This window comes from Micromys minutus, assembly GCF_963924665.1.
Source record: "Micromys minutus genome assembly, chromosome: 12".
Classification (NCBI taxonomy): Eukaryota; Metazoa; Chordata; class Mammalia; order Rodentia; family Muridae; genus Micromys; species Micromys minutus.
In genome coordinates this window covers 24,138,646-24,153,425 of record NC_137981.1, presented here as the reverse complement: position 1 = coordinate 24,153,425, position 14,780 = coordinate 24,138,646, and the positions used below count along the sequence as shown (strand labels likewise).

The 14,780-nt window shown below is 38.5% G+C and overlaps 1 pseudogene across 1 annotated transcript; it reads right to left on the bottom strand.

The window, feature by feature from the left end:
• Positions 1-6,280: 6,280 nt before the first annotated feature.
• On the bottom strand, positions 6,281-7,650 carry LOC308428297 (keratin, type I cytoskeletal 18-like; annotated as a pseudogene). Its single transcript has 2 exons — positions 6,891-7,650; positions 6,281-6,804 (listed from the first exon to the last, which is right to left on the bottom strand). The product of its transcript is annotated as a keratin, type I cytoskeletal 18-like (transcript).
• Between the last annotated feature and the right edge of the window lie 7,130 nt (positions 7,651-14,780).

Genomic DNA, 14,780 nt, shown 5'->3' with positions numbered 1-14,780 from the left:
GTTCTATCTCTGTAGAACCTCCCAGCCAGCTAGTTGAAGTCATAGGAACAAAAGGGGTCACTTTGGTTTAATCCCTGGGAGCTGAGTTGGGGGTTGTCTGGTTCATTGATACTGTTCTTCTTATAGGGTTGCAAACCCCTTCAGTTCCTTCAGTCCTTTCACTAATTCCTCCTTTGGGGACCCTATTTTCAGTCCAATGGTTGGCCGAGAGCGTGTGTCTCTGTATTTGTCAAACTCTGATAGAGCCTCTCAGGAGAAAGCTCTATTAGGCTCCTGAAGAAATAGGTGGGTGGGTGGATGCGTGGGAGAGCACAATCAGAGAGGCAGGGGGAGGGGGATGGTACAGAGGGATTCTGGAGGGGAGACCAGGAAAGGAAATAACATTTGAAATGTAAGTTAAGAAAATACCTAATTTTTAAAAGTGGAATTTAATCTTTATTTCTAAGTTCTCCCTAAAAGTTTTCTATGAAATTTTTCGAAGAAAGGTCTTCTCTAAAAGGTTCTTCTCTCCAAAGAATTCTTTCTCTCTCCTCTTCTCCTAATCTTGCTCTCTCCTCCTGCCTTTACCCCAAAGCCACTCAGTGTAAGTGCACCTAGTCTTTTGTTCCTTTTTCTAGTAGAATGGATCACATTATTTACCCAAGGATCCACTGCCCTCCTTTTTGCAAAATTTCAGTAGAAGTTCAAACATAAATTCAAATCATAAATTGAATGAGAAATTTACAACACAGAATATTTACAGGGCCACAGAGTGATATGAGGAAGGACATGAAAAAGCCACGGAACTCTACTGCTGTAGAAACTTCCTAAAATAAAAGAGTCATTGCTTGGACATAGAACAATTTGAAAGGTGCCATCTTTGGAAGAGCCACAGTATAAAGAACAATGTTCAAGTTTCTTTTTTACTATAAAGATATGTGAGATGGATATTGAATAAAGTATGGAAAAAGCAGTGGTGATGGTTCAATATGTAGGGACATGGAAAAGATGTTTTCTTGTTTTATAAAATCTTTTTATAAGATAATTTGTCATTTGGATAAATAGAAAAAGTTATCATAACATGTATAGAGGTGAAATTAATAAACAGAGAGTCTTCCAGAGAGAAGTGATAGTACTCTTTAGTAGGATTCATATAGTTTATGTAAGATGTTCACAAGTGGACTGCCTTAATTTCATGAGGCAGACTCCACCCAAAAGCAACCACTAAGAGCCCAAAGTAAGTATGCCTAGTAAGCCATTCAAAGAAATAATATTTTAAAAAATAGAAGTCTATTTTATCTGAACACAGGAGCATATACAGAATTTAGAAATGGAATTTGTATGTGTTTAGATTTTTCCAAATATAGATTTTTCCATGAGCACTTTGCCAATTTGTTAAAATACCAAAATGAAATATCTCCTCATTAGTGGATGGTAAGAGCTGATTGGCTTCAGGAATCAAGGAAGTACACAGCTCCACTTTCTGCAAATACCACTGCCTAATTGGGAGGAAAAATGATAAGGTGATTAATTAAGCACAGCCAATAAAGACCTTCTTCATTTGGATTCATGAATTTTTGTGAGCCCATCTTTTTCAGATATTTCATTTATATAAGAATCAACAAAAGTGAACTTGGCACCTGGCTTTTGTATCTCTGAATCACTACAAGTGGACAAATATTATTAATAAATAATGATGCATATTCAAACACATTACTTATACTGAGATTTTATTGCTGCTAATATTATTTATTTTTAGAAGGTGTGCTGTGTACTGACGTGGAAAATAAAATTTTAAATATTATCAATTCCATCCTCATGTCATTTCTTTACATTGTGTTGGCTCTATAATATGCATAGTAAAGTTTGTTATTTACATTTATGAATGCAGCTTATTTCATAGTTGTTATTATAATAATATTTTCATGATGTTATATGTTCAACATATGTGCATAAAACAATGCATATAAAATTCATGAGTATACTTTATACTGTTACATATTATTAATTGTAGAAATTAGTCTTCTATAAAATTTGATAATTGGATAAAAACAGACAAACCTAGTGAAGCTTGTATAAATTGGAGAATCAGCTCTGGTACCTTTTTCCTGCTCTAAGGCACCATGTAATGGGACCAAGGAACTTCAGAGACTCATGTGGTTGTAGGTGACTTTAACACTGTCCAGTTAATCGACCATAGAAAAAGTAAAAGCCTTACTATAATTTCCCCTTTCAAAAAACATGCAGCAATACTCAACAAATTACTGAAAAGATTAGGTAAATTGCTGCATGTAAAGCAATTAGAATAGTGTGTAGGACTCATTAGTACTTGCTGCTATCACTGACAGTACTGGCAGCAATAGTGAATGCTAATACCTCACACTTATGTCGTACTACGGGGGATCTACTCTATACATCTTTGCATGAGTCAATTCACTTAATACTTACTAATAAGAAACAGAAACCATCTGACAAACTGGTTTAAACTCTACCTTTGTATAAAGCTAGAGACACCTATTGTTTTAAGGAAGCATGCATTCACAGCCTCTCTGTAGGGGATCTGTGCTCCTGATATATAATAAACTAAATTAGTCTCTCTCTCTCTCTCTCTCTCTCTCTCTCTCTCTCTCTCTCTCTCTCATACACTGTCTCTCACATACTCTCCCTCTCATTTTTCTCTTTCTTCTTTCTGCCCTCTCTCTTCTCTTTTTGTATGTTTGCTTGTGTGCAAATGGGCATAAATGCACATTTGTGTTTATATGTTTTTGCTTATTATTGCCAATAAATTATGACATTCCCTGAGACATGTTTATTTGGTCTCAAATTATGATGTCTAAACACAATTTCAACATAAATAATAAGTGGAAGGTTACAGGAAAGGTCTAGGAATAATATTTTTCCAAGGACCTTTCCCCACTGACTTGTATCTTCCAGATAGACCTTATCTCCCACAGAATTCACTGCTCAAAATGACACTAGAACATGGTGACAAAGCATTTAAATAGATGAGTATTGGGTAAAAATACAGACTCACACACACACACACATACACACACACACACTCATACACACACACACACATACACACACACACACACACACACACACATATCTGAATCATGACAGGGTCTGAATCATGACAGGGTCTGTAACTTTTCTTAGAATGCCACAATGAGAAGTATATCTATGATAAATTGTTAAGTGAATAGGTGACCGATGGCCATTTCTAGTGTCTCCTCTACTCTGTGGATTTCCTCTTTAGAGAAATGTGTAGTTGAGTCCCAAGTCTGAAGATTGTCATAATACTTCTGGAAAAACATTGAAATATAAAATTTAAAAACTATCTGGGCTACTTCTTTTAGGGTCACCTAACCATTTACCTGAATGTGTCGACCCTATAAGGATGGCCAGTTCTGGAGAAATCTTGAAGATTTCCTCCAATATGAGAAAAGAACCGGAAGTGACTTGGGACACTATCTAGACACGTAAGAGAGAACCAAGAATCCTGAAACATTTGCAGTTATTTTCATTTGTGTACATTGCTTTCTTAAAGACTTCTCCACGGCCTTGTTCTCTTCATTTTTAACTTTATTTTTTTTACTGTCCTTCTCACATTCATCTCTTTCTTCCTCCCCATTCTCTCTCTGCTCCCTTCCTGATCATGAACAGACACCTAGTAAGTTCTGAGAAGGTGTTTTACTGGCTTGTCTGATGCTTGCTTGGAAACTCACTTCTGGTCTGGGGACCTTGTTTCTACACTTAAGGCCCATGGATTTCATGATTGCAAACACTGGTCATGTTAGAGAAAGCCTTGTCATGAATGCTATTGCACAGGGTGCCTTAGGGAGTGCTGCAGTGATTTATGCAACTCTGGGTCCTTTCTACACTGCCATGCTTGAAAGCCTAGAACAGAGTCCCATATGAGTCACATATTCCAGCTGCCTGCTACTTCTCAAGGAAACTTCTCCAGAAGTTTAAAACAAAATCAGCATGCTAGATACTTTATGATATGATTTTCCCACTTGGTACTGGTGCAAAGTCAAGAACGCTCCAAAATTCCAGCTATACACAGAAAACAAGCAGAGAACGGAGCACAGAAACCCATAAACATCTGTGGGAATCAACCGGGGGATCCATTTGAAAAATTAAAAGGAAATTGTAATAAGATATTTACAGTATTCTGAGGGGAAAAGATATATTTGTGAATTTTATTGCTGGGTTATATAGAATCCTTAATGCATTTCTCTCTGATGTCGCAGTAAAATTCTATATTTAAGGCTAGATATACTTTGTATTTTCCCTTCCAGCCACCATAAGTACCATGCCATAATCTTTTATTCCTTCCTTTAAAATAAACAAACAAGCAAAAGTGAAGTCATGCCTTGAACACATACAACTTGTTGCCAGCTGAGGCATATGTGAGATATGCCAGGGGAGCTGAGAGAGGCACGCTCCTACCTCAGAGAGATTCTAGTGCATCCATTACAGATGCAAGCGAGTGCATCATCATGTGACTAAAAGTTTCTACCATTTCAAATGGAAGAAAAACTAATATTGTCAAATACCTGTAAACAACATCTGAATGTATGGTAAGAGAAGGACAAAGGTCATGAAGAAAGGTATAGATTTTATTCTACATACTTTGTAGCCATGGCCAAATTTATAGACCATAAGTTCTTACTCAGACTTCAGGCATTATATGCCATTAATGCTTCCCAGAAAATATTCTTTTGCAGAGCTCACTAATGCAACTTTTAACTCATGATTCAAAACCGAGTTAGGGAATTTTTTTCAGTATAATTGACTATAATTGTCCCTTGAACTTTGTGGTAGTTTGAATGAGAAATGTCTCCCAGAGGCTCTTGTACTTGAATACTTGGTACCCAGTGGTGGTGTTGTGTGGCAGAGTTTAGGGCATCTTTAGAAGGCATAAACTTCCTAGAGGAATTATGTCACTGAAGACAGGCTTTGAGAATTTGTAGTTTTGTTTCATTTCCATTTTTTCCCTTCTTTCAGACTGTTTGAAGATGTAATCTTTTAGTTCCTCGCTTCGCTCCTGTTGCTATGCTTTCTGCTTGCTACCACGCTTCCCAGTCTTATCCACTTGGAACAATAAGCCAAAATAAACTCTTCTACAAGTTACAATGATCGTGGTCTTTGATTACCTCCACATAAAGTAAGCAGTACAGCTAAGACATAAATCTCAGCTTCTCTCTTAAAAGACACATTCAGTATTGCTTTGGGATGAGTTGCTTTATAACTCTTGGTCTTCACTCTCTGCATTTGTGATCATGAATAGATATGTCAGGTAGATCCCTTGGTTGCGTCATACATAATGACCACCTAAAGTTACATCATACATAATGAATTAAAATATAACCTTCTCTGTTATTTTCCTTTACTATTTTTGTGGACATCTAATGATTATGCTACTTGAAGCTTCTTGCTTGGTACCCTGTCAGGGTCCTGCAGTGTCCACAGTTCTTCAGAATTCTGGGAATAGAAATGATAGAAATACTGTGAAAGGGAGATACATATTTTTTTTACTTGTTTTCTACCTAGACTAACTCATGGCAAAACTTCAATTGCTATTTAAATTTGCATAGTATTTCACAATTAAAGTTGAAACTTTGGTTTGCAATCTCTCAGTAGTCAGCAAATAGTTTAATGTAATTTGGTTTATCTTCCTGGATATAAATAAATAAATAAAGAAATCTGTATTTGTGCATATTTATATTTACAGATAGAACAGTGTGCCCTTTCTATATTACTGTAAGCTCAGGCTAACATAAAGCTACGATTTATCTCAACTGTCTCCAAGTACTGTGATTAAAGTCATCTGCTTCATATTTGGCTTCCCTCAGTTAGCTTCTGGTAGGATTATTTTACCTACTGGTTTTAAGTTAAATCAAATTTACAGAATTGTAATTCTGGTATCCTGAAGAGTATTATGCATTAGGATAGAAATCCTGTCATTTGTGAGCTCCCAACTGACATTGTCCTTAGTGGAATGGCCTTTCCAGAAAGATTTATAGTTGGTAGACAGATGCCAACTGCTGCTGAATGGGAGAGAAAATATAAAAGAAAGAATTTAGAGAGAGAAAGGTAAAAGGGTTCATCACTCTCCAAAGAGAAGTTGTAAGGTTTGGGACAGATATGTAAGAAATTGTATCAGGCAGACATTTTTTGTTGACAAAACCTGAAAGGACAATTTCAGGGATGGAGGATTTATTTTGGTTCAGAGTTCCTGTTTCTTTTCTTTTTTTCTTTTTCCACTGGCCTCTCAACTTTTATTGGACCCTCAGTCCCCAGGAGTTCCCTCCTTCTTGGCTTCAGTGCCTCTGGTGTCATTGGTTTCAAACACCACTTTGCCATCCACGATCTTTCCGGTAGTTGTCCCCCGCATAATGTTCATGGAGTTGCTGGAGTCCAAGGCATCATTGAGACTGAAATACTCCAGCAAGCGGCAGTGGCTGGCAATCTCTGCCTTAAGCTTGACCTTGATGTTCAACAGGACTTCACATTACTGGGTCTGGCGCTGTTCCTCGCTGGAGCTTGTGCCAGCTCCGGTTCCAGGTGCAGAAGAACCCAACTGAGCTGCTCCATCAGTACTGTCTATCTGGCCTCCACGTCCCCAAGGTTGTTCTCCAAGTTGATGTTCTGGTTTTTAAGGTAGTTCAGGTTAGTCTCCAAGGTCTGGAGGGTGTGTCTCAGCTCCGTGATTGTGGTCTCAGCATCTCTGATTTCAGCAGACTTGGTAGTGACTACTATGGTACTCTCCTCAGTCTGCTAAGACCAGTTCTCGTCCAGTTCCTCCAGGTTCTTCTGAGCCAGCCACCCATTTTTATTGGATATTCTCTGTATTTACATTTCAATTGTTCCCCCTTTCCCCCTACTCCCATCCCCCTCCCCTTTCCCAGCTCATCATACCAGGTGCAGATGTCTACCATGATCTTGTAGAGTTCCTGAGATTAGGGAGCATCCACTTTCACAGTCAACCCAGAACTGGTAATCTGGGCTTCCAGCCCTTGGACTTCCTCCTCATAATCCTTTTTTATGAACAGCAATTTTTCCTTGAGCACATTGATATCTGTCTCCAGCTGTAGCCTTGTGATATTGGTGTCCTCTACCATCTTGTGGAGTCCATTGAAGTCGCTTTCCACAGACTGGCGCAAGACTAGTTCTGTCTCACACTTGACGCTAGTCAGCAGCAGGAAGACACGCACTGTTGATCTGCAGGAGGATGTGGGCATTGTTCACAGAATTCGCAAAAATCTGAGCCCTCAGGTCTTCGATGGTCTTGAACTAGTGGCTTCAGTCTCTGATGCTCTGGGGCCCCTTCTTCTCCAGATGTTCCCGGATTTTGCTTTCCTGTCTCCAGCTCTCAATCTCCAGGCTCTTCACCTTGTCTGGGTAGCTGTCCAGGAAGTCCTTCAGGTCTTGTAAGGTCTCCTTCTCGGTCTGGATTCCACCCATTCCAGCCAGGCTTGCAGACTCCACAGAGCCACGCCAGAAAGAGCGGGGCACAGATATCCGGGACTCGGAGCCCCCAGCACCTGCATAGACGCTGGCTGCGCTGCTGGCAGGCCGGACCTGCTAGCTGGGAGTCCGCACAGAGCCCCGGGACTGGTAGTTGGTGGAGAAGGTGGTAGAGCAAATGATGAAGCTCATCTTGTCTAGAGAGGAGAGAAAAGCGAGAGAGCAGGACAGGAGTTCCACCCCTCCTGTTTCTTTTTATTCTGGGCACCTGGTTAAGCAATATCATTTCAGTTGGTAGGTGCATGCATATTTCACTTCATAATGAATAGGAAACATGCAGAGGTCACTTTATTTGACACTTCATGTTGAAGAGAAAACAAACATACAGGGGTTAGCTGCCAAATCTTCCCTCTTAAAGTGAGTCTAAAGTGTCTTTCCTCACTTCCTGGCATTTCCACAACCACTTAACCATCGTACTAGGAACTCATGTTATACCCAGTCCATAACATGATATAAGAGAGGAAGAAAGGAGTGTCAAAGAATTAGGTATCCATGGGGTGGACAAGAACATGGTAGTTGTTAGACTAAAAGTGAGTGCATCCCTGTTGTCAGCTTCCTAGGTAGAGAAAAACTACTACATTCTGTAGGTTATAGAGCACAGATGAGAGTTTTAAAGTTGTAGGAGAGATATTGGTCTCTTTGGGGCTGTATTCCTTTCTGGACGTCCGCAAGAATGATTCATTTCCTTACCTTTTCACTGCTAGACATTATGTCCAATTCTCAGCTTGTGCAGAGGATCCAGTACTTGCTTCCATCCCAATCTCTTTTACATCCCACTTATAAGAACACCATGATTGCCCTGGGCTCACCAGGACAATACAGGATAATCTGGCATTCAAGGACAGGCAACTAGCAACCAAAATTAGATGTGTAACCTTAATTTATCTTTGCCATGTAACCCAACATATGCACCAATTATGGTGATTATGTGCGGGTAAAAGTTATATCAATAATCCTGCTAGTATGACAGGTTTAGATGACTCACACAGTTCTCTGCTCAGACTATCTGCACTACATCTTTCTATGAAGGATGAGTCTTGATTGATGAGTACATAAATTCAGAAAGGTATTAGTTCTTCCTCTAACTAATCACTGTGGCTTATACTAAGAAAGTTCTCATGTTCTAAAATGTGTGATGCCAGATGGAACAAAAATTGATCCGTGAGGCTGAAGAACGGGGTTGGAGTTAGAGATGATTCATAAAAAAGGGGAAAGACCCCAGGAAAAGAAAGCACAGCAGAAATACAACTTCTTAGCTCTTTTTGTTTTCTGTGTTCATAGAAAGAGTACCTCTTTTATTAGGAATAGACAGCTTTTGTGGTTGGTCAAACACTACTTAGTGTCTCAAAATGGGAAAACTATCTCTCTACCATCTACCTTTCTGCCTGTCTATTTATCTATTTATCTATTTCTCCATCTCTCTCTCTCCTCTTTCTCTCTCTCTCCTCTTTCTCTCTCCCCCCTCTGTCTCTGTCTCTGTCTCTGTCTCTCTCTCTCTCTCTCTCTCTCTCTCTCTCTCTCTCTCTCTCTCTCTCTCTCTCTCTCTCTCCCCCTGTGTGTGTATTTGTTCTCCTGCCATGATATTGTGTCTGGATGTCGGAAGCCAACTTGGAGGAGTTACTTCTTCTTTATGACTGCATAGGTTCCAGGAATGAGTCTCAGGTCAAGCTCAGGAGAAAATACTGTAACCTATTGAGCCATCTTACTGGCTCGACCTCAACTTTTTAGTTGAAAAAAACTCTGTTGTTTAGTTAGTAATAGATGAGATCCACAGAGTGAGCATTTTTTGATGTTCATGATGTGCATGAGAGTATTTTGGAGTTGTATGTATTTAAATATGCATTTATTTTGGACCACTTTATCCAAATATAAGTCAATGAAGCATAAATACAAAGTCATAGCCAACATATTTTCAGTAATGTGTTATTGCAAATACATTTTAACATAGTAGTATGTAATATTTATTTGTGCAATATAATAATTTATAGCATTTACTCAGAGGATATGAAGAACAAGGAATTAACAAGGATGATTGTAAACAAAATCTTCATATATAACCAGAAATAAGCAAGAACATATGCTCTCTGTGAGCATAAATAGGTCCAACATTATATAATCATAGAGGATATAAATTCACTCTGGAAAGCCACAGAGGGGATCTGAAAGACTAAAATTCTGACATTTGAAGTGATAACTAAGAAAAGCAAACACAGGTGATATTGAAAAAATGTCAAGATTAAAAAAATTCCTGAATACCAATTTCTAGCTTCCGTACTGGCAGGATCCCAACAACCAGAATATGGACAATACTATGAAGAGTTTGACTAAAATTGTTTTAAAATAAAAACTAAAAGTAAATTGAATGGTTTCTGTAGGAAAATATATTAGGCATCCAATCTTTAAAAAATCAGATAAATATTATTTAATGTGCAAGAGAGAAAATTCATGAGAACAAGAGGAATAGATGAAAAAGAAATTGAAGATAATTGTTACATATAAGACTATAATTATAAATAGAAAAAAACAACTGATACATGAAAGTCCATAATTATACATAGATGTATGTATATAAATGAGACCGATAAGCCAGAACACATGTGCTACTATAGCTTTTTAAGCCAGATAAACAGATTTTTGGTTTGACAGAGGGAAAAAGAAGGCTATAATCTTGTATCTGACTTACTGTTCAGCAGAATGCATAGAGTTCTCATGGGAAAAATTCTTTTTTTTATTATACATTTTTGTCAGTACTTCTTTTTTCAGATTTTAAAATAATTTTTACATAAAATTATATGAATATATTTTTTAGTCAGTACTTGATTTTGTAAAGGTTTGATAGTATGCATTGAAAACTTAATAGAATGAGCATAAAGTACATGTAAAACAAAATGTAACATGGAAATAGTCAAAGTTTTCTTGTTTTGTAAATATTTTTTTGTTTTGTTTTGTTTTCTTTATTTCTTGGACTTCATACAGTCTGTGAGTTGTTTCTGGGGGAGTGCAAGCCTCTGGGGTTAGCATCCCACTATCAGTGACGGCATATTATGTCTGTTCTTTTGTGACTGGGTTATCTCACTCAGGATGATCTTCTCTAGATGCAGCCATTTTCTTAAGAATTTGGTTAAGTCATTGTTTCTGGTGGCTGAGTAGTATTCCATTGTGTATATGTACCACAATTTTTGTATCCATTCATCTTCTGAAGGACATCTGGGTTCTTTCCAGCTTCTGGCTATTATAAATAGAGCTGCTATGAACATTGTGATGCATATATCTTTGTTGTGTATTAAAGTGTCTCTGGGGTATATGCCCAGAAGTGGAATAGCTGGGTCTTCAGGTAGTACTATATCCAATTTTCTGAGGTATTGCCAGACTGATTTACAGAGTGGTTGTATTAGTTTGCAACCCCACCAACAGTGGAGAAGTGTTCCTCTTTCTCTGCAGCCTCGCCAGCATCTGCTGTCATCTGAGTTTTGGATTTTGGCCAATCTGACTGGTGTGAGGTAGAATCTCAGTTTTGTTTTGATTTGCATTTTCCTGATGGCTAAGGATGTCGAGCACTTCCTCATATGTTTCTCGGCCATTCAGTGTTCCTCAACTGAGAATGTTTTGTTTAGCTCTGCACCCCATTTTAATAGGGTTATTTGATGCTTGTTTCTGTGACTCCTGATTTGTTTTTAGGTGTTCTACCTCTAGGGTTATCTCTTTTAGTGTTTTCTTTATTGTGTCAATTTCCGTTTTAAATTCTCTCTTCCATTCCTTCATCTCTTTGGTTGTGTTTTCCCGTAGTTCTTTGAGTTTTTTTTTTTTTCTTGTTTCCTCTTTAAAAGCTTCTGAATCTTTTTCCTTTTCCTCCCTTTCTTGTTTAAGTATCTCTATCAGCAAGCATCTTGAGGTATGATTTCAGGTCTGTGTCTTCTTTTTCTGGAGTGTTTGACATTCCGATATTTGCTGTTATGGGAGAGCTGGGTTCTGGTGTTGCTATATTTTCTTGGTTTCCTTGGGATATACTTTTTAGCTTTCCTCTTGCCATTTTTTTTGTCAGTGATATGTTCTTGCCTTTCCCTTGTATCTGGTCTGTGTCCCTGGATCTCCACTGGTCCAGGTGGGAGATGGGCCGAGTCCTGTTCTATGCCTCAGAGACGCCGGGTGGGAACAAAAGTTCCAAAGTTCTGTTCCCAGTCGCTGGATCAGGCAGGGCAGGGCAGGGCAAGGCAGGGGGTGCACTTTCCGTGTGTAATCCGCAGTGATCCCTCTGCTCTCCTGCAGCGTAGGTCTCCCACTCACCAGTTGTTCAGCCTTTACTAGCTGCCGTTCCGAGTGGCAGATGGGCCAGGCTCTGTTCTGCGCCCTGCGGGAAAAATTCTTATACTCAGACAAAAATAATCATCTACCTACTAGGTAAGTATGTGTGTGTGTGTGTGTGTGTGTGTGTGTGTGTGTTTGTGTGTGTGTGTGTGTGTGTGTGTATACTCAGAAATGTTTCTGTCTGTGTACTTGTGTGTATCTTTTCAAATAAGAAGACAAATATAAGGAAAAGATAATATTTATAATAATATTTTAACTAAAGATTTCTATTAAAGAATAACAGGAAATATGAATGAGTTCATGTTCAAAATACTTATATATACATTTACATGCATAGCATTTCAAGAGATGTTTATGATAGAAACAACAGCATGATAGACTCATAATTTGTACCATAAAACTCAATAAAATGCATAAAATAAATTATTATAGAACAATAAGGATAAGCGATAATAAATGGCATGGGAGAGTTCAGAATAACCTCAAAGGCTTAAGTTTCATTGTTTCTAATTAGATTTTAAAGCTCTTGAATGGTCTCCTTTTTTATTTTATCTGTTTTTTTCCTTTGTGAAGGTGATATGTAGTATTTAGAGATCAAACTTTTTATTATAAATAAAAATAATTTATTATTAATATAGTAACATAATATAAGGCTAATTAATAGTGTTATCTTTAAGAGGTAATTTTGGTAAAGGAATAATTATATGGTTGGCAGCACAGTAATTTAGGTAATTAAAATATAGTAGAATCTCAATCCTTAGGCCCAGAGAGGTTAGGAAAAAAGAAGGGGTTGGGAGGGGACACAAGGATCTCCCTGGGATGGTAAAATAAAAATAAATTTTATGGGCAGACTGGGATAGGTAGGGATGGTAGCTGGAAGGAATAGAGAAAAAAAGTGCAGTGAATAATGTTTAGAGTTTGAAGGCATTTCATGGTGGTATGGATACCTAGTGTACTTGAAGCTTCCTAAAATCTATGGTGGCAATGATAATGAGACTCCTACTAATGGGAGATAATACGTCCCAGCTGGCCACCATTTGTAGCCATGTGAAGCTTCCAGAGGCAGGACTATGCTTCATTCTATTCAGTTGTTGGCCAGAGGGTCTCATGGAAATTCCCAGGTAACCTAAGCTTTTATTAAGACAGAGGGTTCCTCTCAGAAAACTGACACTGGGGTCCCATTGCTGATAACAACACCCATAAAACTCATTAAACATAAACTGGGCCTTGCATGTGGAACAAATGCTCAGGCCATTTGCCACCTGGAACAGCAGAGATCCAGGGACGCAGGCATGGTGAGACTGCTCTGCTAGTACCCAGGGAACAGAGAGGTCTGAGCTGAGTGCACAGAAAGCACAGAACCCCGATTGGTTCAGGGGAGTAGGAATTCTGCCATTGGGACTCGTTTCCACCTGGAAGGCCCTTGCTTTCAGACCAAACACTCAGGCCATTTACCACCGGGAACAGCTGAGATCCAGAGACACAGGTCTGGAGAGACTGCACTGCAAGTAGCGAGGGCTAAGAGAGGTCTGGGCCCAGTGTGCGGAAAGCATGACCCCCACCAATTGGTTCAGGGGCGCAGGAACATTGCCATAGACACTCAGGTCCACCAAGAAGGCCCTTTCATGCAGTGTATAATCACAGACAACAGGATGGCAAGAGGAAAGCGAAAGAACTTACCCAAGAGAAACCAAGAAAAGATGGCAACACCAGAACTCATCTCTCCCATCACAGCAAACAGTGGAATGCAAAACACTCCAGAAAAAGAAGAGTCAGACTTGAAATCATACCTCAAGATTATGATGAAGATTTTTGAGAAGAGCATGAATAACTCACTTAAACAAGAACAGGAGGAAAAGCATAAAGAAATAGAATATTTTAAAGAGGAAACACAAAAAACACTCAAAGAAATCAAAGAACTAGAGGAAAACACAACCAAAGAGATGAAGGAATTTAAGAAGGAATTTAAAATGGAAATGGAAACAATAAAGAAAACACTAAAAAAGACAAACCTGGAGATAGAAAACCTAAAAAAAAATAAATCAGGAGTCACAGATGCAAGCATCTCCAACAGACTACAAGAGGTGGAAGAGAGAATTTCAGGGGACAATGAAAACAGAGAAAACATAGACAAAACAGTCAGAGAAGTTGCAAAAGCCAAAAAGCTCCTAACCCAAAATGTCCAGGATATCCAGGACACAATGAGAAGACCAAACCTAAGGATAATAGGAAAAGAAGAGTGTGAAGAATATCAACTAAGAGGCACAGTAAATATCTTCAACAAAACCATAGAAGAAAACTTCCCTTCCCTTAAGAATGAGATGACCTTGCGCATAAAAGAAGCCGACAGAACTCCAAATAGTGTGGACCAGAAAAGATATTCTTCCCAATACATAACAGTCAAAACGCCAAGTGCCCAAAGCAAAGAAAGAATAGTAAAAGCAGTAAAAGAAAAAGGTCATGTAACATATAAAGGTAGATCAATCAGAATCACACCTGACTTCTCAATAGAGACTATGAAAGCTAGAAGATCCTGGAAGCACACTTTTTACTCATTACAGAGAAAATTTATCAGGAGCAACTCTCAGTCCTTAACATATATGCTCCAAATGCAAGAGCACCCATATTCATAAGAGAAACTGTACTAAAGCTCAAAAACTACATTACAACCAAACAATAGTAGTGGAAGACCTCAACACCCCACTATCAACAATGGACAGATCATAGAAACAGAAACTGAACAAGGATGCAGTGAAACTAGCAGAACCAATTGGAATTAATAGACATCTACAAAACATTTCATCCTAAAACAAAAGAATACATCTTCTCAGTACCACACAGCATCTTCTCCAAAACTGACCATATATTCAGTCACAAAACAAGCCTCAATAGATATAAGAAGATTCAAATACTTCTATGCATCCTTTCAGATCACCCTGGTCTAAGGCTGGACTTTA